The sequence below is a fragment of the Anopheles arabiensis genome, chromosome 2, assembly GCF_016920715.1.
Source record: "Anopheles arabiensis isolate DONGOLA chromosome 2, AaraD3, whole genome shotgun sequence".
NCBI lineage: Eukaryota > Metazoa > Arthropoda > Insecta > Diptera > Culicidae > Anopheles > Anopheles arabiensis.
In genome coordinates, this window is record NC_053517.1 from 66409888 (window position 1) to 66431447 (window position 21560).

Here is a 21560-nt window from a genome sequence, read left to right on the forward strand (position 1 = left end):
AAAAGGATCGAACCGACAAAACATGTGTTTAAAAGAAATGAAGACAATAAGAAGAAGCGCTTTTGTTATAATTGTGGTGACGCCGGGCACGAAGCACAGAAGTGTCCATCGAACAAAAGTGGTCCGAGATGTTTTGAATGTAACGGGTTTGGACATCGTGCAAAGGAATGCAAAACAAAAAGGCCAGCAATTCCAGCAACGCCAAACACATTTGGTAACAAAGGAGCCTGTTTCAAGTGTGGTCGTATGGGACACCAGGCAAAGAATTGTGACAATAACTTTGCTGTGCAGTTTACTGGTGTTCAATCACAATTGGTAGCAAAACAGAAATTACCAGTGAAGAGCGTATCAGTGTACGGAAAGGAGTTTGAAGCATTGTTGGACACGGGAAGTGAAGTTTCACTAATAATAAGTAATGCGTTTGAGGAACTTCCATCAAATTGCAAGGTTTGGTCCAATTCGGAAAGAACACTGAAAGGTTTGGGTGGACATTTGCGGAATGGTCTTAAAGAAACCCAGGATCCTATCGTGATAGATGGCGCAACATACGAAATCCAACTTATTGTTGTGCCTGAGGGAGCAATAAACGCACAATTAATCATTGGCATGGATTTTTGGAGACGGTGGAGTTTACGATCAACAACAGTGCGATCACGATAGCACCAAAACAATCTAATGAGTCTGACGTTGCGTGGATTCAGAATATTAGAGATGAAAGTGAAAGCTATCAGGTGCATCCGAAGTTTAAACAGGTGGTTAGTGAAATGGTAGTAGAAATGCAGCAGAAAAACAGCGATCGCTTGACCAACAGTGATAATCTAAAAGAGTGTCCAGTGCAGTTAAAAATAACGTTGAATGACATAGCAACACCGTTTAGGCATACTCCCAGTCGTTTGCCTGATATGGAAAACGAAATAGTGAACAAACAGGTGGCAGAGTGGTTGGAAAAAGGAATTATTCAGCCGTCAAACTCCGATTATGCTAGCCGTGTTGTGCTGGTTAAGAAAAAGGACGGATCTAGCAGAATGTGTATAAATTATCGGCAATTGAATACCATGGTGTTAAAAGACGCTTTTCCAGTGCCTGTAATAGATGAAGTGTTAGAAAAGCTGCAGAGTGCGAAATACTTTTCGGTGATGGATTTAGAAAATGGTTTCTTTCATGTTCCTATCGAGCCCAGTAGCCGTAAATTCACAGCGTTTGTGACAAAAACAGGGCTGTATGAATTTTTACGTGCACCGTTTGGTTTTGCAATTCGCCAGCTGTTTTCATACGTTATGTGAACCATGTGTTTCAACCGCTTTTGAATAGTCATGTGATGAACCTCTATATGGATGATATTATAGTGCATGGTGTTACAGCCGAAGAATGCCTTGAGAAAATGAAGAAAGTATTTGAAAAAGTGGTAGAGTATGGATTACACATTAAATGGAAGAAGTGTCAGTTTTTACAAACTTCCATCTCGTTTCTTGGTCATTTTGTGGAAAATGGAACCATATCACCCGGGCAAGAGAAAGTGGCAGCGATAACAAAATTTAAAGAACCTTCTGATGTCAAGGCGGTGCAATCATTTCTAGGGTTGACAGGATTTTTTCGAAAGTTTATTAAACAATATTCTGTGGTAGCGAGACCGTTGACCGACTTGTTACGTAAAGATGTGAAATTTGAAATGGGTGAGTCTGAAGTTAGTGCATTTAGAGCGTTGAAGGAAGTGTTGGTGAAGGAACCGATCCTAGTGTTGTACAATAGGGAAGCTTATACAGAGCTGCATACGGATGCGTCCAAGAACGGGTTCGGAGCTGTGCTACTTCAGCAATTTAGTGGAAAGATGCATCCAGTTTTCTTTTGGAGCAAGAAGACCACGGAGGGAGAATCGAAGCTTCACAGTTATATATTGGAAGCAAAAGCAGTGTATCTGGCAGTGAAAAAGTTTAGGCATTATCTTTTGGGAATACAATTTAAGTTGGTAACAGATTGTATTGCTTTTAAGCAAACATTGCAGAAAAGGGATGTGCCTCGTGAAGTGTCGGCTTGGGTCATGTTTCTGCAGGACTTTTCTTACGTAGCCGAGCATCGTCCAGGGCGTAATCTGCAACACGTAGATTGCTTAAGCAGATACCCGAATGAAGTGTTACACATTGTGAGTGAGGCGATCTATCGTATTAAAACTGCTCAACAGCGCGATTGTGGGCTTAGAGCCATCGTGGAAATGCTTTCTAAAGGACCATACGATGATTTTGTAATGAAAAGTGGTGTGCTTTACAAAGTGTGTGATGGAAATGAGCTACTTGTAGTTCCACGAAGTATGGAGAAAGAGATTATTCACGACGCGCATAATGATGGTCATTTCTCCGTGAAAGGTACGACACATGCCATCAAACAGAAGTATTGGATACTTCATCTCGAACGAAAGGTGGCGCAAGTAGTGAATAGTTGTGTGAAGTGCATTATGTTCAACAAGAAGCTTGGTCACAAGGAGGGCTTTCTGAACTGCATCGACAAAGGAGATACACCACTGCATACCCTGCATATGGATCATGTCGGACCAATGGACGCGACAGCGAAGCAGTATAAGTACGTGCTAACGGTAGTGGACGGATTTTCGAAATTCGTTTGGCTCTTCCCTACAAAGACGACCAGCGGAGAGGAAACGTTGCGGAAGCTGGAGGTATGGTCATCGATCTTCGGCAACCCGGCGCGCGTCATCAGTGATCGGGGATCGGCATTTACATCGCAGATATTCAGCGAGCATCTGAAGAAAAATGGTATCGATCATGTCGTGAGTACTACTGGGGTGCCAAGAGGTAACGGGCAAGCGGAGAGGGTTAACCGAATTGTACTAACGATTTTGTCAAAGCTTTCATCTGACGATCCCGCGAAATGGTTTAAAAATATAAATAAAGTTCAACAGGCTATTAATGCACATAGTCACGCGTCAACGGGACGATCACCATTTCAGCTGATGTTTGGGATACAAATGAGGAGTAAGGCGAGTGATCAGTTAATAGAATTGTTAAATGATGAGTTATATGAGGAATTTGATGAAGATAGGAAAAGAATGAGACTCGAGGCCAAAAACGCGATTATAAAAGCTCAACAACAGTACAAAAGACAATATGATAAAAAGCGCAAACCGGAAAGGGGTTATAGTGTAGGGGACTTAGTAGCTATCCGTAGGATTCAATTTGTGGCGGGACGGAAACTTGCGAGTGAATATATCGGGCCTTATGAGGTAGTTCAGGTGAATCGAAATGGGCGGTACAAAGTCAGGAAAGTGAGTAACGCGGAGGGTGCGAACGTAACGACGTCTAGCGATGATTATATGAAGCCTTGGGCATTTGCGGTAGGGACAGACGACATAGATTCAGAGCTAGAAGAGGGAGAAGAAGAAGGAACTTCCGAGACGGAAGAAACATCAGGAGGGCCGAATGTGAATTGAAAAAATGGGTTCGACAACCCTGATGGTATAATGAACTATAAAAGCGAGAGAATTCGGGAGCAAGGGGCAGTCGATGTTCAACCTTTGTAGAAAACACGTCAATAAAGAGAATTTACATATATATAATACATAGGACTTTATTAAAGGAATAAAAATGACAATGTGATAAAAATTTCATGCTCCTCTAAATTTAAGTTTTCATTGTATTGTAGTATTAAGAAGAGATTATTAAATGGATTGTTAAATAGAAAATAAAAAAGTACAATTTGTGCAAAATATAGAGTAATTTGACAGTAGAGATTCGTTGTACAATGTAATCACTCGGACCACATCATTTTTAGTTTTTATCTTCCGTCAATAACACCAACCTTGATATAGAATGTTGATACGATGAACCAACAAAAACACCCTAACTAGCCATTGCTGTGTGACAGTACTTTCCAAACTACAGGCCGCATGCGGTCCCGAGTGCATCAATGCAGATTGATCATTGTTCATATAGCAGAGAGGCCTACCATACAGAAAGATCAAAAGAAAAATGTTGAAAGTTCTACTAAATATATGAACGGTTAAGAGCCGCAATCTCAAAAATAAAGAGCTGCATGCGAGCCGCACTTTGCCGTTCGCTGGTCTACAAGTTACAAAGCATTTATAGTACATCGTTGCTTTCGAAAACATAATGGTGTAATTTATCATTATCTGTATCATGAAAATAGAATGCAACTATAATCAAATTCAAGGAAACGTTATTGATGTGTTCTATTCCTACACGACACCTTTTCAACGATAGTCGCTACCGAAATTTTGTATGAAGCGTAACCACATGTTTTTTTTTTATATGAAGTTTCCCTGAAGAAACGTCGTCCGACCGGTGCATCCTAGAGATTAATCATGGTTTGGTGTTGTTGAATTCAAGCTTGGGTGTTGAAGCAAAGAATTAATCTTTATGAAGGAAGGTGAAGGATGTAGCTTGTGGAGCAGTACGGTCAATGGGATATTCTCGAGGTGTAGGCTTGCAGTATAAATTGGCTGGGGATTGTTTTTAAAAAGAACTGCTGTCCCACCGAGCAGGTGTTTGTAAGATGACTCTGATTTACAGGGTTTCGAATCATATAAGGGAACAGTTCAATCACTTAGGGGAATGTTGCAAATCGGTAGGGGAGTGTTGCAAGCACTCTGTGGATATTTGCAATCATATAGGGGAATCTTTCAAGCAGTTAGGGGAGAGTTGCAATGTCACTGGGGAATTTTGCGTAAGGGAATTTTATCCGGGTTTCAATCCAACCCTGCAAATGTCAAGTGTCAGAAGATAGTTTGTATACATAAACACTCAATCAGGCGAAGGAAAAGGTAACTAATTACAATAATTTTATCAAATTCCCCTGTTTGATGTGCTTTTTTCTTTCAGGCAAAGGTTCATTGAAGTTGAATGCTAGTGGAAACGTTGTAGTTTACTATGCACGTGAAATTTATCTACATAGATAGCAGCTATTAGCGTGCCTGCTGCCAGAAGTAAAACATCTAGACATTCTTCGTTAATGTCGGAAATTTCTCCTTCTTGGTGTGGTCTCTTGTCCTTTCTTCTTCGTTTGCATCCGAACTGCTTCAAATGCTTGTAACACATTTGGATCTCGTAGTTTTTTACGCACCTTTTGTTTGCACCAACTACACGACGGTGTCATAGAAATATGAGTAATTATTCAATATGTCTTGATTTAAGATAATTCATAATATTAAAATTTTACATAACATATTTATTCTAGCGCATGATCACATGATCCAGTCATCGAGTTTGCTGTGCTCCGCTTTGACTCATACCGAATCCAGCATGCCTCAGCCATCGTATCCTGCCAGCCTTCGCCACCGTCAGCATCCGCAAGCTCTTGGGTCATCCTTCTTCTCGACGCTACATGCTTGAACACACCGCTAAATATGACCAGGAGGATGCGTCTCTCACGAATAGAGCGTTTGCATCCTCCGCTAGGATGGTCCAAGACTCCTGTCCATAGAGGACCACCGGGCGAATCATATACGATATATCTCACATTTCTTGTAGGCTCGAAGACTTCTGGCTCTCAGCAGTCAATGAAGCCTTTGTCCGAAGTAACTCAAGATAGCATTATAATGCATATTTTACAGTTTAGAGTAGGTTACCACTTGCAGTGATTAGTTACTTGTTAATTAAGATAACTGATAATTAGTGTTATTTTTTCAACCGTGGCTAATGATGATGAAAGCTAGTTGTTGTGTCTCTAGCGGTGGACTGTAACTTGAGGGGGTGGGGTAGTAGGTTTCTTTCACCATAAATCGGGAGCCCTCACGGACAAGACGATCTTTCTTCGTTGATGTCGCATGCAAGACTAAAGTTCATTTATTATCACTTCAATGTGTGCGTGTCGCACTCCGAAGTCTACTGTCACAAAAATATGCGAACCCAAGCAACAACCCAATCTCTGTGACATATGTCAGTTTGCCCAAGCAGTAAACGCAATGCGCAACTCGCACAACATCCTCCCCGGCGTTGAAATGTCATTTCAATTTTCATCCTCGTCTAACGGTAGAAAACAGACCTCAGTTACCGCACGCTTGAATTCCGCTCCATTCGCCATCTTAACGGTAACGACACGAATTGTACCATCGTCTCCAGGGTGTGCGGCAACGATTCTGGCAAGTGGCCACTGCAGTAGTGGCGCATTCTGGTCAGCTAGTAGCACAAGTGATCCTACTTTAATCACCTTCCGCTTCAGCCATTTCGATCGATTCTGCAGCTCCGGCAGATACTCGGCGGTCCATTGTTTCCAGAAGTGTTGCAGCATGGACTGCACTAACTGCCATCGTGAGAGATGATTTTCCTTCAAGGTAGAGTAGTCAGGTTCAGGAACCGTCTGCATTTCACGTCCAATCAGGAAATGTGCAGGCGTGATCGCAGTGTAGTCGGATGGGTCATCTGAACTCGGTACCAAGGGACGAGAGTTTAGTACCGCTTCTATCTGGGTCAATGTCGTGTAAAGCTCCTCGTAAGAGAGCTTCCTATCGCCAAAAATACGTTTTAGGTGGTATTTGACCTGCTTCACACCAGCCTCCCAAATGCCACCAAAGTGTGAGCTTCGTGGTAGTTTGAACGACCAGTCAATACCCTTGTCGACACAATAGTTGGTGATCTTTTTCGTAGCGCAATCGTTCTGGAACATACGCCAAAGTTCATTTAGCTCGGATTTAGCTCCGACAAAATTAGTCGCGTTGTCAGAGCGTATCGTTTTTGGGCATCCACGTCGACTGATGAACCGTCTCAAACTCGCTAGAAAGGCGTCTGTCGTCAAGTCTGAAACCAATTCCAAGTGAACCGCCCGAGTCTGCAAACACACAAACAAGCACACGTACGCCTTGGTGATTTGCGGTTTGCGAGAAGTCGTAGATTTTATCCAGAAGGGTCCGGCGTAGTCCACACCGGTATTCGAAAAGACGGGGGCTGGCTGGACGCGATACGACGATAGGTCACCCATCAGTTGCGTCGTCTTCAACGGGTTTGCCTTGAAACACACGATGCACTTCCGTATCACCTTTCGAATAGTATTCTTCACATTCAGTGGCCAGTACCGTTGACGTACAACTGCAAGCAAACCTCTTTGCCCGATGTGTAGGTTGTCGATGTGTAGTTCGCAAACGAGAGCTTCAGTAATTGGATGCTTAGCCGGCAACAGCATCTGATGTCGACTGTCGTAAGGTATGAAGGCTCGCTTGATTCTGCCTCCAACTCGTATGATCCCATCGTCAGGATCCAAAAACGCTTGTAGTCCATTAAGTCGATGTTTTGTATTCGCACCGTCCATAAGTGCGATGATTTCGGGCTGGAAAGTCTCGCGTTGAACCAGTCGTACTATTAAGAGCGTCGCTGTACGCACTTCCTTCGCTGTCAGCCGGCCTTTTACCACCTCCCTTTTGCGTGACTTGATGAACCTAGCTAGTCGTACCAAGTAGGCCATACTCCTTACAATCTGTGTGTAACTGCTCAACCTGTCAAAGATCGGAAAACGATCGATCGGAACAGTCATGGCTAAAGCCACTCCAGCTCGCATTTCCGGCAGCTCATTATCCGGAATTTACACTTCGTCCTCATCCTTCATGAGGTGCTGTGTTGGTTGGGGCCGCCACCAAATAGTTGAACCAATCAATTTCCTCGGTGTAACTCCACGTGATATCAAATCGGCCGGGTTGTCATGTGTGGAAATGTAATGCCAGTGGAAGGATTGGCTAAGCTGCTGGATCTCGCTTACCCGATTTGATATGTATGTCTGCAGTAGTTCTGGCGTTTTCTTGACCCAAGCCAAGACGATTTTTGAGTCGCTCCAAAGATGTACTGATTCAAACTTAAGCTCCGTAGCGTTCAGGAACTTCACGACCATTCGAGCCAGTAACAGTGCCGCTAACAGTTCGGCCTTCTCCTTCGGACTTCGTTTTTTTGGTAGGATCCGAGACTTGCTGCAAACAAGCTGCATCTTGGACTCCTCGTCGGTGAAAGTGCCCTGCACGTACAAGCAGGCACCGTAGGCTTGGTCGGATGCGTCAGCGAACCCATGTAGTCTCAGTTGGAACACATCCTTCCAGGAAATCCATCTCGGAACTCGGATTTCCCTCAGTGATGTCATCTCGGTCCGAAAGTTTCGCCACTTCTCGTCGATTTCGGTTGGGATGGAGTCGTCCCAATCGATTTGTAGTTCACCTACTTCTCGCAAGATCAGCTTCGCGTAGGTGATTACTGGGCCAAAGAATCCAAGTGGGTCGAATATTTTGGCCAGTTGACTCAGAAGTTTCCTTCGAGTCATTCCTTCTGGGTTGTCAAAGTCAGGAACGGACACCGAGAACCAGTCCTCCAACGGGTTCCATGTCACGCCCAGTGTCTTAACGATGGTCTTCGAGGTGTCGTCCGTAACCTCGAAAGTGTCTCCTCGTTGTTCTTCAGCTACACCTAAAACGATATCTGAATGGTTGGCGCACCACTTGTGAGCGCTGAAGCAGGCTGTCGCTAGTAGTCCAGTCAAATCTCGCTGTAGTTGGCAAGCCTCAGCAAGGGTATCGGCACCAGTCAGGATATCATCCATGTATATCTCCCTATTGACCACCTCTGCGGCCCTTGGGAACTCATCGTGATGATCTTCTGCAGCTTGCTTCAGAGCCATGGTTGCTTGAAACGGGGAAGGTCCCAAGCCATACGTAACTGTCAGCAGCTCTCGCACCGTAAGTGGGTCGTTCCGATTGTACCTCCAAAAGATTCGCTGGTACCTTGTGTCATCCAGATGGACCACCACTTGACGAAACATCTTCGGAATGTCGAGTGTGAAGACGTACTGAAATCCTCTGAAACGAAGCAAAATTGCAGTAAGATCGTTCTGAATCGTCGGTCCAGTCAACAAAACGTCGTTGATCGAGACGCCGGTTGACGTCTTCGCTGATCCATCAAACACGACTCGCAGCTTGGTTGTCGTGCTCGTAGGCCGCAGCACGCAGTGCTGCGGTAGATAAAACACCGATCCTGGGTCGTCATTTGGTGTTTCCACAATCTCGCGCATGTGTCCGAGATCCTCATATTCTCGGATGAACCGCGAATATTGCTCCTTTAAGTCCGGCTGCTTGTCAAGTTTTCGCTCCAAAGCCAGAAAACGTCGCAGCGCTGTGTCTCGCGAGCCGCCAAGCTCGCGTTTACGTTCGTTGAACGGATGTCGTACTACATACCGTCCCTCCTCAGTTCGCTCGTGTGTGCGCCGGAAGTGTTCCAAGCACACTTCGTCATCCGCCTTCGGGGAAGGGCGGAGCTCGTCGCAGGATTCTACCTTGTAGAAGTTCTCAGCAGTTCGATGAGCGGCTCATCGTCAGCAGTTTGGCAAAGTGTACGCGCAACGACCGTCGTGTCGCTCGAGATCACACCTCCAGCGATCCAACCCAGCTTTGTGTATCGCAGCGCAGGTCGGTTCGGGCCGAGTTCACATCGGCCGTCAAGCATCAGGTTCCAAAAACTTCCAGCGCCAATCAGCATATCGACAGGTTCTCTTCTAATGAAGGTAGGGTCGGCCAGCACCTGTTCGCTCGAGATGGGCCACTGTGATATGTCGAAAGACTTCGTCGGAAGTTCCCCAGTGATTCGTGGTGTCACTAGGAAGTCTAACTCAGCTGTAAAGTCACTGACACGAGACCTGATCGTCGTGCGCAGTTTACGGCAAAGACGAGTTCTATTGCCGTTCAGACCACTGACCGTGACGTCAGCGGGTTTTGTCTTAAGGGAGAGAAGGTTTGCAAATCGCTCGGTGACAAAGTTCATCTGCGAAGCAGAGTCTAATACCACTCTACAAGGGTAGGGAGAATCGCACAAACCATCCACTAAAACAATGGCAGTCGAAAGGACGGTCTGCTTCTCCGGTTCCACGCCACTCGCGCACAGGTTTGTCGGTGTTTCAGCTTTTACGTTGGCTGTTTGGGATTCTTCTATCACTGATTCACTAGATTCGTTTGACCTACGTTAGTTGCAACCTGATTTGGGGAATCTTCATGGAGTAAGCTATGATGTTTCTTACCGCAACGACGGCAAGAACTGGATAAACATGCTCGCATTTGATGGCCTTTGGAGAGACAATTGAAGCAAATACCGCACCGTTTTGCAATCTCGAACCTTTCCTTAACAACTTTAGCCTTGAAAAGTTCACAAGCTCGGAGTTCATGAGCAGCACTGCATACTGGACACTTCGCTAACGGTTTAGGTTCACTCACTACCAGGCTCCTTGCCACTGTTTTCGGCTTCGTACTTTCCGTCGATGTTTTCACGCTGGTATCGAGCTTCTCAGAAATTCGACACTGCTCCTCCAAAAACTCCATCATAGCGGCGTAAGAAGAAAGTAAGCTCTCCCTTTGTTTCGTCTCCCAAGCCACTCGCAACTTCTTGTCTAACTTACCAGCTATAAGGTTGACCAACATTTGCTCACCGAGACGACCTACCGGAAGGTTCTGATTCTTCAACGCCTCAACGTTTTTAGTGCAGGTGTCAATCACTTTACGAAGGCTCGAAGCATTGTCTTGGTTGATTTTGGGTAAGCTGAAAAGGTTTTCAACGTGCTTATCCACAACCACTCCTTTGTCTTCATACTGCTGAGTGAGAACCTTCCAGGCAGCTTCGTAGTCGTTGTTGTTTACCAGCTCATCGTCGATGATACCAGCCGTCTTTCCGACACGGCAGTTTCGCAAATGAAAAAGCTTCAGGGCCGGTTCTTCTTGCTGGTATCGGTTCATCACCGTGGTGAACATCGCCTTGAACGAATACCACTTTTCGTATGACCCATCAAAAGTCGGTAGGGGCACTTGCAACGGAGGGAGGTAGGGCTGAGCCTGCTGCTGGGTCAGTGGGAGAGCAGGTGGAACGGCTACTTCAACTTTCGTTACGGCATCGAAACACGCGGTCAGTTTCAACGAAACGTCATTGAAACTTGTCTCAAATTCGATGTATTTATCATTCTGCTCTTTGTCTTGGTCATCGTGCAGCGTTAACTCGTAGATTTTGTTCTGTATTTCGTTGCACTCGCTATAGATGTTTTCTAAAGCCTTTTCCTGGAGTTGAAGGAAGCGCACGTTTTTTACGTTGAGGTTAGGCTGCTCTGAACTGTCACACAAAGCTGCACACACACGACTAAGCTTTCCACACACTGCTTCCCGTTGCTTCTCCAACACTTTCAGCTGTGCCTCCATTTCGTCGGAATTTGTCTTCTACTAGCTGTTGTTGTGATGATGTTGGTTTCGGTGATGTCGTCCCACGCTTAGCTGGTGTTCGTTTTAGCTTTTTCGATCGAGTAAATGGTGATGGCATCGTTCGTCACATATACACACACACCATCAACGTCGTATCGAGCCTTTGCACAAGAATCCGCGCCAAGCTAAGCTGTCACACACACACGCGCATACACGTACACGTACATTCGCTTGCGCCGCTGCGCAGTTGCACACGAACCGAAACCAAGCTGAACGCACTAACACACATTCACTTGCACCGGCACGCCATTTGCAACCGCTAAAACCCAAGCCAAACACTTCTCCTGAAAAGAACACTTTTCCCTTCTTGTTGTCTGGAATGCCCTCAGGCAGCTTCCGTCGAACAGCACTGACCGAAAACACTCGCGTTTACGGATACTGTTCGATCTGTTTGTCAGTAGTAACGCACCAAAAGTCACGTCACTGTGGGGCGTCTAGAGCCCTTAACACCCGATCTCGGATGTTCCTTTGTACCGACTTTACGCGAGAAAGACAAACCACTTATCACAACACTGGGTAACTTTATCCGGTTCCGTAGGATCACAATGTTGTGTCTCTAGCGGTGGACTGTAACTTGAGGGGGTGGGGTAGTAGGTTTCTTTCTTAGAATATTCTCCAATGAGAATTTTACACATTGCTGGGAGACTTCCGCGTTCTGGCAACCTGGCGCTGGAATTGCCCTTACGAACCGGAATTCATCATCCCCTTTCTCGATACATTGCGTACACACACAAGTGCACGTCTTACATACAAGTTGTTACAGCCTGTTTCAGATCGGTTTGGGAAGGACACAATCTAAACACAGCTGCAACGGTCCTGGGAAGTTGTTAAAGGTAACTTAAGACCTTTCTACCGTGAGAGCTGGCAGACTGCCGTTCATTTATTATCACTTCAATGTGTGCGTGTCGCACTCCGAAGTCTACTGTCAGAGCGTTTCTACATACACCGAGAATGCAGCTGAGAAAATAACTGACAGCATGCTTTGACAGCGACTGACAGCATTTTCGGTGAGAGAATTCTCCTCGGCACGCAAAGAACCAAGGTTATTAGACTCTATACAGGTTACGACAAAAGCCCGTTTTGGCCGATTTCCAATAAAAAAAATGAATGAAAATTTTGACAGACAAATTGGAATGGTTTGTTTACAATTGGACTGGTTTGTTTACAATTGGACTGGTTTGTTTACAATTGGACTGGTTTGTTTACAATTTGTCTGGATTGCAATCATGCAATGGTGTAGTGTTTGGTGTTAAATATTGTAAGTTTTAATTTATTTAATTATTTTGTAATTTTATAATTACTAACTATGTGATAAATTAACAGTTGTGACAAGGGAGAAATCGAGTAAGTGAGAATCCAAGACATGAGCTCATCGCGTGTTGGCCAACATTGGAACCTGGCAGGCACGGAAACATGGAGACATGTCCTTCCATTTGGCAACAGGTGCTCTCGGGACATGGCTTTTTTTCTGGGAGTACTTATGTATCAAGGGTTTCACGTCGTCCCCGGACAGCCAGTTGTGTGTCGGTGTACCAGAGGATGCAGAACATGTGATGTTCGAGTGTCCCCGTTTTGCTGGTGTCCGACAGAAGCTGCTTGGCGAGGGTGGCCCAGATCTGGTTCGGCCAGATACCCTTCAGCAGCATATGTTGCGAAACCAAGCCTCCTGGAGTCGTATCTGCCAGGCCGCACAAATAACTGTGGAATTGCAGTGTTCCTGGGATGCGGAAAGGGCCAATTGAGCAGCCGAGGACATGGCTCAGCGCGAGGTCGAGCTGGAGGAAATTACGGCACATAGAGCGGAGATGGTTGCCGCTCGTAATAATCGGCGTAATTCGAGACGTAGAGAGCAGCGCAGTGCAGCGTGCGCGGGAAAGAGAGGAACGCCGGGGCGGACGGTCCCCTTCCCCTCCACCGTCACCATCAACCGTTTCCCGACGTGAGGCGAATCGGGTAAGAATGCGTCTGTACCGACAGCAACACCGGTCAACGAAAATGCTGGGGCGATTGTTCGACGAAAAGGTACGGCCCGAATACTGCATCGGAGGAAGACGATGACGGCCAAGTAATTGAGGGAAGCTCAGACCGACCGTCTGTTGAGGAGCCCCGCAATGGGCGATAGAGGCCGACGTGGCCTCCCGGTAGTGTGTCACTTGTATTACGAGGAAAACGTTAAGGAAGGCTGACATCTGTCAGAAAGGGAGATGTCCGCTAGAATGAATAGCAAACGAAGAACAGTTGGAAAAATAAATGAACTTAATAAAAATATAATTAAATGGTGAGAGGTGCTGCAAAGCAGGGCAAAGAGAGGCTCATTATGAGCAAACAACAATCCCTTTCCAAGATCCTCATCAATGATTCCGACCCGCAAGTGGAACGGTTGTGCTAGATCGGAATCGGAAACTGTTGGATCCCAGTTACCACAGGGATAATGGAAACCATAGCAACCATGCGGTATAAAAGGAGCCGATAGCTCATCACCGATTTACTCTTAAGTTGACTTCCAAATACAAAACATAAACTAGAACCTGTGTGCAATAGTCCGAGTAGTTCGGACATATCAGAAACAAATCCGACCCGAGGAAGTAAGGACTTCGAGTTGACTCCAATGATTAGTAGTTGTAAGAAAGCATAAGCGACTCCGACCCGTTGGTGCAGCGAGTTTGGGTAAGATCAAAGTAGGTTCAATATCCGATCCGTACTCGCTGCACCAATGGGTCGGAATCGCTTATGCTTTCTCGTATCTAACGAAATCGTTGCACCTACTACATCTATTTGTACGTTTCAGATTGACCCGTACGACTCCGGGATGCTTCGGATTGCTCCGACCCGGTGAGTTCCAGTTGCCCCGCCTTTCACTAGTGTGTGTAAGGAAGAACGTGCGTGAGTTGTCGGATCGCTGACCAAGGAGTAGGAGAAGGAGGTAAAATGAGTTAATGTTTAACGAGCCCGTTGTAACAATAATAATTAGAAAATAAACTTCAAATATATTTGTGTTTTTCGGAAGCATTTATCAAATACGATTTCCCTCTATAAGGTTGACAAAGTGTAATTTTCATAACGTTTGTCACAACAATTTACGCAAACACAAAATATTATATAAATAAACACTATGTACAAAACATGTTGATACTCTTACTGTACGGCCCGCACACCAGCCACACCGTGCACCCCTACCGAGAGCACCTACTTGATCAACCTTTGAACACACTCTCTTGTCTGCCGTGAAATGCACTTGCCTCACACAAATGTGGGGATTTGTCACCTATGATGATGTGGTAGCGGAATTTGGGGCAAGTGTGCCATACGGGGCAAGAGTGCCATCAAGCATTTTTCCTTAAAAACTTTAGTTTAATGATCATTTGTGTATACAGTTGGTTGCTTTCCAATGACTAAGTATTCTGAGCCTAATTTCATATAGACCAATCGATATTTCCCTTTGTTTTGAACTTATTTATATTGAGTTTCAAAATAGAGCAGAATATTATAATTTTTTAATCCAACCAAATAAGCTCTCAAAAATCATGCGAACAATCAACCGAGAAAATATTTACACCACCGTATAGCTGAAAAAACGTGTAATTTTTTGTAGGGTTAGTTGAAAAAAACTTTTTTTTTGTCACTGAAAAATTCAATTTCAAAAAAGATACAACTTTTGGGGCAAGTGTGCCATCTCTGTTTGGGGCAAGTGTGCCACCATCTTTCATAGGCGCGAGCTGTCAAAAATGTAAACATTGTTGTAGCGTGCTGCGGAATGGTGCGCTATTGTGAGCGGATTCCACGCCAGAAAAACAGAACAGTAACAAACCATATTGTGGTACAATTGGTGGTCAAAAAGGGTTCATTGGTGACTAAATACATGTAGGAATACATACACTAGTGGTACAAACGTAATAATTTCCAATTATCTAAGAAATACGGTTATTTTAACCAGGTGGCCGTCTTGCCCCATACGAGTGGCACTCTTGCCCCATAGCCCAAAAAAACGTCTTTTGGATCCTTTTAAAACACTTCAAAAACTGTTTTGTTTGCACTTTTTTCAAGCGAAACTCATTTATTAGGGAGGAAATAGATGTAAAATGGTTATGAGATTTAAATCGGCTTTTGAAAAACATGTTTTAATGAGTTATAACTTGAAATGCTTAAGGTGGCACACTTGCCCCAAGTTCCGCTACCCACCACAAATGCTTCAAAATATCCTTTTCGCTCTGATATTATAATTGACCGCCGTTGTTTAACACTAGCAGCTGCCGGGACGACATTTATCACTCGTCTTTTTGCTCTAGCACTTAAATTAAGCTGCACCCCAGGCGGCATGAATACTCGACCCTCACTGGAACAAGACTGCAGCCGGGACAGCACGAACATTCGTTTCCTATGAACCGGAACTAGAGCAGGAGCAGCATAGACGATCACCCTGAACCCGACGATTGTGGCGAATCGGACTGGAGGCTTGCCGCTTCCCACACATCACAGTACGGTCGCGTTCAGGACTGCATAATTTCTCACCCTTTTTAACAATGCTGCTGCTAGACGGCATAAACCCTCGTCCCCAGAAGCAGTGACTGCAATTTCAAACCTGGAGAACAAACGGTACTGGGTAAACAATGGGATGACATCCTTGGCAAATCAGCAGAACTTACTCAGCATTGAACAGGACAACAAAGAAGTCTTATTCTATTAACGATGGAACGTGGTAGAATGAAGAAAACTTGAATCGTTAGTTTCAGCTGCTGCAATCTTATAAATGTTGTTTATTCCAACCATCAGCTGACCGGCGTCAAATTTGACAGACAAATTGTAAACAAGGTTTACAAAATGGTGACCCTCTCAATCGCTCTGTCGTAACCTGTATAGAGTCTAATAACCTTGCAAAGAACGATGGTGGTGAGAGAATTTGACATGTTAAGATTGTGTCATTTGACAATCGAGTGTTTACTTTTTACAGCTCCTTCATTTCAGTGAAAGCGTGCGTATACCGACTGTATGGTTGATATTAATTTTTTATAATTGCAATTGTTTGTTTTTTTCCAGTTCCAAAATCGATTCCACGCAACACTTTAAACGTAAATAACAAGAGCAATGGAGCAGAAACATAGTAAAATAAAGGTTTGTATAGTGAAAATGCCACCAAAAATGATAAAGCTGGTATTGATGCTAGCAGGCAGGAAGACGCTATAGGCTGTTGTCTAGTATAGAAATATAATTGGTATCCAAACATCATTCCTTACAAAGCGAACAATATCATTGGTGCTATGTGATATTTTATAATAACTTGGATCGATGGTATATTAGTTTTATACTACAACCGTAGCCGTTTACACTATTTATAATTCTATTTTAGTAACAACAAAATATCAAAGGTCATCAATATCGATTTACGCAATCTCATAACAAACAAGAGTAAAAATTGGCAATACTTATTCGTTTTATTTTTATTTTCAGCCTGTAAAAATGACGGAAGACGCCACTCTTTTATTCATAGCTGAGGTCGAGCAATATCCTTCCATATGGAATGCAAAGTCGAAGTATTACAAAAATAAAGACATTCAGGATGATGCATGGCGCAAAATTTCGTCGTCATTTGACATTCCTGTTGATAAATTGAAATCGAAATGGATTTCTTTGAGAGGTTCATTTCGACATTACAACGGCTTAGTAACACAAAGTCGCATAACTGGCTCGGGTGCTGCGGATGTGTTAGAGCCCACGTGGCCTTATTTTAATGCCATGAAATTCGTTCTTGGCACCGTAGATGGTGGTAGTCGTCTAACTTCTGTAAGTGTTTACCTATTTTTTACAATTTATTTATTTATTTATTTATATGTCGACATACTAATTCATTCCACGACTTAACCTACAGTCGGATGCGAGTTAATCAGAATCGAAAGCGATTCCATGGGTTTAGCGAGTTTGGGTGGAATTATAGAGTAAGTGCTTGAAAACATTAGCGACTCCGACCCGTTGGTGCCGTAATTTCTGGTAGGGTCGCGCCAAGGTAGTTTCAGTCCAACCTCCGGTGCAGCAATTCCAATCTGGGTTTTGAAACTACCTTGATCCGATCTGACCCGAACTCGCTGCACCAATGGATCGGATTCGTTTATGCTTTCAAGTATGTACTGAACCTGCTTGCACGTAACTGGTATATCCAAAGAACTCCAAATCATTTACCGATGGCTTCGACCCGGTAGGTGCAGGTCGACCCGTACATTGCTAGTTTAGCGTCGCATTTGTTGCACAAAATAATCTCTAAGTTGGTCTCTAACTGCTGTCATGCCTTCAGTTGTTTGTGGTGGAATTCTGTTTAGCGGTACTGTTGACCATTGGTCATTGTCTCCGGGTGTTTGTGACATATACGAAGTATGCGCTCTAGCTCTTAAAAAATTATGGAGGTATACCGTGGCCAACACAACTCTATTGGTAACTTCAGGTTGCAACAACATTGTATTGCGTACTACTCTGAACCTTCCACTCCATATTCCAAACGTGGATTCCACTACTTGCTGATTTTGAGACAGTATTGTGTTGAACATTCGGTCAGCTGAACCATTGGGTGAATTGCGAGTGTTATAAGGCCTCATACAATAGGGTTTTAATGCAAACGCTTTATCTCCTAATAGCATGTACGGAGTTTTTATAGCATGATTGGGCGATAAGAAGCGCGGTTCGGGAATGTTCAGTTCATTTCTTTCTAATTTGTTGTATATTGACGATTGGCGAAGTACACCTCCGTCTGATATACGGCCTTTACAGCCGACGTCGACGAATAAAAAGTTATAGTTTGCATCAACTATAGCCAACATAACGATGCTGTGAAATTTCTTGTAATTAAAATAATCTGATTCGGAGTTCTTTGGAGCCTGGATGGCTATATGAGTCCCATCGATGGCACCAATCGCATTTACAAAGCCCCATTTTTCTTCAGAGCCTTTTGATATGTTGAGCCATTCTTCAGTTGTTGAGGGAAGCTGTAAGTATAAGAGAAAACTAATATGTATTTTAAATGTTCTTTTTAGCTTGTCGAGCCACGGGAAGAAGTGCCAACTATGAACGACGGTAGTAATTTTATACAATTAGATGAAAACGCTTGGGAGGTGGAATACTTAGAAGATTCTTTTATGTCTCCTCAAATTGAAATGTCACAATCGACACCAGTTACCAGCTCCACGAAACGCCAACGAACATCACGAAAGAGGAAGAACGTGGACGATATTTGTGACGAAACAATGAATAATTTTTTAAAGTCTGTAACCAAAATCAATGAAAGAGTTGCTGAGCTATCCCAATCTGAAGACAGTGTTTACGTGGCGGGATTCCACGATAAACTGAAACAATTATCTCCTAGCACGAAACAAAAACTAAAATTAGAATTTGATACTCGACCGCTAGAGGAATTAAAAAAAATACAATAAAGATAATTCAGGCTGAAATTTTCAGTAATACAGGGGTTTTCGTAGTTGTGGGACACTTTTTAATTTCATTCTTATTTGTAGTGTACTTTATATGACAAGAATTGGGCTCTATGGCTGTCACGTGGCATAGATAAGACAGAGAGAACATGCAATGCGGTTATGTTGGCCCCCGCAAAAATGTATATGTAAAGAAAGAAATTAAAGAATTAAAGAAAATGAGGTACATGAATTAACTAAGCTTTAATGTATGGTAACTATTTTTATCATATTAGTATAAGTAGTTTAAAAGAATATTACTACTGTATCTCATCATCATATTGCATCCAAAGTAAAATGGATCCAAAATGTATACCTACTAGTGGTGGGTCATACAATTCATTTCTCGACCCGACGAGGAGTCGGGTGCGAGCCAATCGGAATCGATTCCGACCCGTGGGTGCAGCGGGTGCGCTAGGTTGGAGTCGGAATCAAATACGACCCGCGGGTGCAACGACTCCGGTAGGTTCAAGAAAGCATAAGCGACTCCGACCCGTTGGTGCAACGAGTTCGGGTCGGGTCGCGTCAAGGTATGTTCAATCCGACCCGACCCGACCCGAACTCGCTGCACCAACCGGTTGGAGTCGTTTTGCTTTCTTGCACCTACCGGAGTCGTTGCACCTACTTGTACCTTTCGGGTCGACCCGAACGACTCCGGGTCGCTTACGGATGGCTCCGCCTCGATAGGTTCGGGTCAACCCTCCCATCATTAATACCTACTAATAAAATTTATTCTGATTTATAAAATGTTCCATCAACCAGAGAGAGCTCAAAGAGGGGGTAAGGGTATCTGGGGCCCTAGGCGGAACGAATTGAGGCCTCCTGTATATGGTAAAATGGTAAATAGTAAAAGGAGAGCAAGGGGTAGGGTGGGTTACTGGCACTCAGCTTGGGACATTTAACAGTCGACTTAAATAAACAAAGGGGGGAGGAAGGGGGTGTCGTGATCTGGCCAAGCCACCATCCTTTAAAGCAACCTTTCGGATTCAAGAAATTAAGGAACACACGGTGTCATGCTCTTCCGTTGATTAATCCAACACGACTGACGTTTATTCGCATTTCCTGTCATCTCGAATGATCTTTCACGCTCGTCCTATCTCTCTCTATCTATCACTTCCTTGTCTATCCTAAACCCTACAATCTACTTCTTCCGTACTCTCAACAGTGCAATAAATTCAAAAATGTATCTTAAGTAATAAAATAATTTTACTAATAACTATCACTGCTTATATTTAATTGAGTTTGAAAAAATATTAATATGTATAAGGAAAGAAATTGTGGCACCTAATACATCTCCATGTCGTCCCACCAAGCAGGTTTACAACGATTTCTCTGTGGTCTTGATGAGGCAGCAGATGTACTTGTTGCGTTAGGGGCCTGAGTATCATTATCTGTCGCTTCATTGTGATTGTTTACATTACTGGGGTATAACTTGAAATCTTGTATATTCCTAGCAAATTGATTCCCGTTTTCACCACGAACAACAATCTTTGCTCCTTCTCTTGTTAAAACAGTAAAGGTCTCTTCAGAGAATAATCGATCAGTTTTAGTCCTTTGGGGTACAGCTACTACCACTTTATCTCCTACGTTTATACTGCTTTCCTTCGCGCCTCGTCTATCATCAGCATATTTTTTGCTAATTAATTTAGCATGTGCATCGTCTTCTCTTATGTCCATTCTATCTACACCGGTTTTTCTCTCCCACAAACCAGGAAACGTCCCTCTATAACGCCATCCAACAAGAAGCTCAAATGGAGTTGCGTTTAACCTAGAGTGATGTTTACGCGTGTTATGTATCTGTACGTATTCCTGAAGCGCTTCATTCCAATTCTTTTTTTCTACTTTCGCCGCTGAAACTGCCTTTATTATTCCCTGGTTCTGACGTTCGACGGCCCCGTTAGATTGTGCACTTAACGGAATCGACTTATGTATTTTAACTCCTTTTTGTTCCCAAAACTCTATGAATTCTTTGCTTTTGAATGGTGGCCCATTATCGCTTTGAAATACACTAGGTAATCCCCATTGCTTAAATATATTACAAAGCGCTATATTAGTTGACTTGGCATCAGTGGATTTCAAATGTACGACATGTAAGAATCTAGAGTAGGTATCTACACAGACCAAGAAATGTTCCGAACCACATCCTTGTAAAGATAAAAAATCGATTTGTAATTTCTCCCATGGCCCTTCTGGAAGCTCTCGACTGGATAAAGGAACAGGAGGATTTCTTCTGGAAATTGCTAGACAAGTAGCACAATTACTGACGAATTCTTGGGCCTCTTTAGACATATTGGGCCACCAGAAATGTTCGCGTAAAATTCTTTTAGTAGCTCCACATCCAACATGTCCTTCGTGAGATGTTTCGATTGCCCTTTTCCGGAGATATTTAGGTAATACAATCAAGTTGTTTTTGAAAACTAGAGCATCAAGACTTCTCAATTGTTTTTCAAGACATTCGTACCTTCTTAGATGACGAGGCCAATGACCTGTTTGAATTGCCAAACGCACTTCAGCTAACTCCTTGTCTTCTTCTGAAGCCCGTTGGATTTCTGACCATGTCATACTCATGTTAAATGCATCAACCGTGTATAATATGTGCTTATCATCGTTTTCATCGAAGGGTTCATCCGCTTGACAATTGCTAATCAATCGTGAAACAACGTCTGCAATATTCTGATCACCAGGAACACATCGGGTTTCAAAGTTAAATGGTTGTAACCGCAGAGCCCACGATTCGGCACGAGTAATAGATCTTTTTCCGGATCGATATTGTCCGCCGAAGATAAACATATTCGCAACCGAGTCGGTCCAAACGGTAAAGTTAATGCTCGTTAAGTAGTATTTGAACCGTCCAACTGACCATACTATGGCTAACGCCTCTTTTT